The sequence below is a fragment of the Crocuta crocuta genome, unplaced genomic scaffold (genome assembly GCF_008692635.1).
Source record: "Crocuta crocuta isolate KB4526 unplaced genomic scaffold, BGI_CrCroc_1.0 scaffold31, whole genome shotgun sequence".
In the NCBI taxonomy this organism is placed as follows: Eukaryota; Metazoa; Chordata; class Mammalia; order Carnivora; family Hyaenidae; genus Crocuta; species Crocuta crocuta.
Genome location: NW_027528362.1, coordinates 8470498 through 8476173, shown reverse-complemented (window position 1 = coordinate 8476173; position 5676 = coordinate 8470498). Strand labels below are relative to the sequence as shown.

General features: G+C 39.1%; 1 pseudogene; it reads left to right on the top strand.

Moving 5' to 3' along the window:
• Positions 1 to 1718: 1718 nt before the first annotated feature.
• On the top strand, positions 1719 to 2086 carry LOC144223274 (large ribosomal subunit protein eL31 pseudogene; annotated as a pseudogene).
• Positions 2087 to 5676: the final 3590 nt, after the last annotated feature.

The window sequence follows — 5676 nt, the reverse complement described above, 5'->3', positions numbered from 1 at the left end:
TACACACCAGTTCTATGTTGTACACCTTCTACACCTGCTGATGTACTGAGGACTGATAGAGTCTATGAGTATAAGTTATCTATACAATATGCACGGACTAATGACTGGGAGGTCTTGAATGTCAGGAAGTAAACTGAAATGAATCAAGTCAAAATCTGGTTGAGAGCCCTTCTTCATCAGCTGTTCCTCTCTGTTTTCACAGACTCCTAATCTTGACTGGGTAAAATGCTGTGGTCTAAATACACATCAGGTGCAAATCCTGAATCTTCTGTGGATTCATTCTGGATGAGACCCCTAGAACTACCATGGAGGGTGAGGGAGTTTCCCATTAAGCAAGAGTGGTACTCACGGTAGGGTTTTCCTCATTGCTACACAGAATAGTTTTGTTTTCTGTCTATAGTTTTAATTATAACTGGAATGTTGAAATTACCCCATAAAGATTACTCGGTCTATTCATTCTTTCGGTTATTCATTTAATCAATTAGAACTGATTTTCCCTTTTAATTTTTTTTTTTAATTTCTGAGAGAGAGAGAGAGGGAGAGAGAGAGAGAGAGAGAGAGCCAGCAGGGGAGGGTCAAAGAGAGAGGGAGACACAGAATCCGAAACAGGCTCCAGGCTCTGAGCTGGCAGTCAGCACAGAGCCCGACGTGGGGCTCCAACCCACGAACCATGAAATCATAACCTGAGCCAAAGTCGGATGCTTTACTGACTGAGACACCCAGGTGCCCCTAGAACTGATTTTTCAACTTACTGTATCAAGTACTGGGCTGGACGCTGCCATGAAACAAGAGGTTTGGACCTCATGGTGCGCACCATCATTCGTCTTGAAGTCTTCTAGATATCAAGCAAATGTAACAAGAAAATTACAGTTAATTATTATAATAACAATCACAATGACAGGTTCCAGAAAATACTGTGAAGAGGAGGCAGGGCCAGCTTGGTCAGTGCACAGCCTGTGTGGTTGTTCAGGGTCCACTGTTTAGAAGGCCCAGCTCTGCTGGCATCTTCCCAAAATTGGAAATGATGTTTCAACAAGGGGCTCCGTATTCTCACTTGGCACTGGGCCCTGCAGATTATGTAGCTGGTTCTGAGAAGATGCTACAATAGAGAAAAACAAGGGAATACCTAGGTTAGATATAATAATGAGGGAGCACTACCTTGGAGAAGGCCATTCTAATCCTGTTTCTCCTAAGTCCTAAGTATCAGTGAAAAGTAACCAGATCATTCCCTCCCCTGGTCCCGTACTGCAAGTGCAGCTCTGGCTAAATAGGCAGTGGTCACCAGAATGAACAGATTAACTGGTAGAAGGAGACAGATAGGTACATGATATATTTCCAATACCTTTTTTGAGAACAATAAAGAAATCCTTTCTAAAAGCAGACAGAGGATATAAAAGTCACAAAACAGTAAAGAAAATAAGCCAATAAAATATTAAAAGATGGCTCTTTCCATAATCAGAGATATAAAAAGTAATCCAATATCAGATAATGGACCTGTCAAGCTGGCAATAAAAATTATGACATCCAGATTTGGTGTATTAGTCCTTGTTGTAGGAAATATAAGGTTTATCTGGATTACACTGGGATGGTTTAGAAGAAAGTAGTTAGATAGCTCACAGAGTTGGGGAGGTCATTAGAGGGCAAGGCCTGAAATCAAGCTTGATAGAACAGTGCCCCAACCCATGCTTAGGAAAGCTTTCTAAGCAGGGGCTGGCAGAATGGCTCTCGCAAAGAAGGGTAAGGACAAGGGCGACCCTGCCATCCACGAGGTAGTGACCAGATGGTATGCCCTCAGCATTCTCAAGTCCATCCAAGGAGTGGGTTTCAAGAAGCATGCCCCTCGGACACTCAAATCTGGAAATTTGCCTTCAAGAAGATGGGAACTCCAGATGTGCACAATGACACTAGGCTCAACAAAGCAGTCTGGGCCAAAGGAATGAAGAATGTTCCAGACCATATCCATGTGCGGTTGTCCAGAAAATATAACGAGGAGGCAGATTCACCAAGCAAGCTCTATGCATGGGTGACCTATGTGCCCATCGCCAGTTTCAAAAATCTACAGGCAGTGAATGTGGATGAGAACTAGCTGCTGATTGTCAAATAAAGGTATAAAAACAAGACAAAATTTGTCTTGAACAGAAAACCACCACAACTGCTAGTGTCTCATGTAACAAAAGTAAAAGCCATTGTCATTTCCTCTCCATTGTCATTTCCTCAGGAAACTCAAAACCACTTCAGCCAGCATCCTGATAATTCTTCCATTACCACTTGTAGGACGATGGATTTTGTAAAGGGCTTTCTTCTTTAAGCCACCTGTCACACATACAGTATTACCCATGTTAAAGAAAAAAAGTGATAAATTGAACTCTTCTAGAGTTCAAAGTTTGTATTTATCAAAAGATATAATTAAACCATAGACTAGAAAATATATTTACAGCTTATTTGATAAAGCCTTCTATGTAAATATATAAAGGATTCCAAAAAGTCACAATTAAAAGGAGAACAACATAATAAAAAATTTAGTTAAACATGGCTTATCTTATAAACTAGCAATTCCATTCCCAGGGATATACCCAGAAGGATAGAAAACAAGTACTCGAATAAGTACATGTACACACATGTTTATAGCAGCACCATTCACAATAGCAAGAAGGTGGAAATTACCTAAATGTCCAAAAGCAGATGATTGGATAAACAATCTTGTATACATACAGTGGACTATAACTTAGCCCCATAAAAAGAAATGAAACAGTGACACACGCTAGTACATGGAAGAAGCTCCAGAATATTCCTGTTTATACCCTTAACCCCCATCCAAGGGCATTCTAGTGAAAAAGGTCAGACACAAATGGTCACATATATTTCTATTTATATGAAATATAATATAAATGGACTAGATCATTTGGACTAGATGGACTAGATCAATCTGGACTAGATCAATCCATAAAGGCAAAACATACATGGGGAAGGGCACCTGGGTGGCTCAGTTGGTTAAGCGTCTGAGTTCAGCTCATGATCTCATGGTTCGTGAGTTCAAGCCCCACATCAGGCTCTGTGCTCATAGTTCAGAGCCTGGAGCTTGCTTTGGATTCTGTGCCTACCTCTCTCTACCTCTTGCCCATTCACACACACACACTCTCTCTCTCTCTCTCTCACTCTCAAAAATAAACATTAAAAAATACTTAAAAAACACACATTGGGGCCTGCAAGGGGTTAGGATGGGTAGAGAATGGGAACATTGCTTAGTGGGGACAGGGTTTGATCTGGATTGATCAAGGTGCTTTGGAGTTACAGGGAGGTGCTGTTTGTACAATATGGTGAATGTACTAGATATCCTCAAGTTGTTCAGTTTTAAATGCTTAATTATATGTTATGTTAATTTCACCTTAAAATTATTTTTAGGAGCATCTGGGTTGCTCAGTTGGTTAAGCACCTGACTTTGGCTCAGGTCATGATCTCACAATCTGTGACTAGAGCCCCACGTCAGGCTCTGTGCTGACAGATCAGAGTCTGGAGCCTGCTTTGGATTCTGTGTCTCCCTCTCTCTCTGCCCCTCCCCTGATCACACTCTGTCTCTTGCTCTCTGTCTTTCTCAAAAATAAATAAACATTAAAAATTATTTTTTAAATGTATGATCAAAGACATCCAGATAACCAAAAAAAATTAAAGATATATATATGAGAGCCAATGCATACGTGAAAAGATCACCAACATTATTAGTTATCAAAGAAATATAAATGAAAACTTCAGTGAGATACCGTTTTACACGCACTGGAATGTCTGAAATAAAAACAAAGCATGACTGGAAACATTAAATGTTAGAGAAATGTGGAGGAACTGACACTTTCATATTTTGCTGGCGGGAGTATCAAATAGTTCAACCTCTTTGAAGAGCAGGCTCACATTCTCTTATAAAGTTAACCATACAGGCAATGTATGACCCATCAGCTCCACTCTTAATCACGGACCCAAGATAAATGAAAACATATGTCCATAAAAATGGCTTGTTCCGAAAAATTCACAGCAGCTTAATTCATAGGAGCCCCAAACCAGAAATAATCCAACTGTCCATCAGTAGAAAAATAGATTAAAACAACAACAGGAACAAGAAACCCCTGTGGTAGACCCATGTAATAAACTACCAGTCAGCAAGAAAAATGAACACACTGCAGATCCACGCAGAAGTGCGGACGAATCTCAATGAGGACGTTTTAAGTGAAAGAGACGGGCTGGCCACGCCACAGGGTGTACTGATCAATTCATTATATAATGTCCACACACTTCCACAACTCTAGTATCAAATCAAAAAGAGGTTTGGGGTGGGTGCTTTAAAAGGGGAGGTGATTATTATCTGAGGTGATGGAATGCTCAGTATATTAGAGCGTTAGTGGCTGGAAGATAAAGAATTTCCAGAGTTCATAGAGCTGAACACTTAGGATGTGCACGTTTAGTGCACTGATGATGATATCCTTCCTTTGTTAAATTATGTAATTTTGTTCCACATATTTCCAACATAACTAATTTTATGACATTGAATTGCTGTGGACAATAGTGTCCTAGCTATTTCCCTGTGTGTGTGTGTGTGTGTGTGTGTGTCCAGTTTGAATATATATATTGCTGGTTTTCTTTCAGAGATGAGCATTATACCTGTGCCCAGTTTCATTTGGCATGCTAATAGTCATACACCTGCTGACTTGCCGTCATACGACATAATTTCCTAAAGTGCCACCTGTGATCGAACATATTGTACAGCTTCAATGTAAAAACTTTATGAATATTAAAAGCAAATGCTACAGCTTCCTTGAATGTACTTGGCTTCACGTGCTACTCACCGTGCCTAACCCAGGTGTTGATTTAAAATTCAGTGGCACAAAACGATTATCTATCATTCTCAATTATCTCATATTCTTTTAATTCTTGATGCATCTAAGACAGAAGCCTGGGAAACACTTCCTTTCCAATTGACCATATAGCACATTTTGTCATTAAAGGCTGATGCTTCATCATTTGGAATTTCATTCTAAACAAAGATTCATAAGTGAGCCTCACAGCAGCTGCCTTGTCAGGTTTGTGAAAGGGAAAAATTAAATCTACTATATTTATTCCAAGCTTCCTCTGTAATGGATCTCATATGAGAGCTTAATTTTATTTTCTGTTTATCAGAAATACGGCCTATCAAAGACACGGTATGCAGGTAATTATGTAAAGCCATCACACAGATGGCGGATAATAATAAGAAATTGTTGATGAAAATCTGTCCCTTTAACAAGCAAAGAGAAATGGCATTTGACTCTCCTTCTTATAAATGATAATACCTAGTGGTTGTTAAGTTTTTCACCAGAAAAAAAGAGATCTGGCACTGATAATACTTTGAAGGGTTGAAACAACTCACAGTCTTTCATTTATTCTATGAATGTAGCTGAAAGGAATCAACAGAGACTAGGTAGATGATAGATGATAGATAGATGATAGATAGATAGATAGATAGATAGATAGATAGATAGATGATAGATAGATAGATAGATAGACACACACACATACATACATACGGAGATGATACATAGATACATAGTTACATAGATGATTAAAATTGTCAAAAATAATGCAGCCACACATTCATGATGAGTCTTCTATGAATGATATTTATCCTTCCTAAACAATTACATTTTTTTGTTT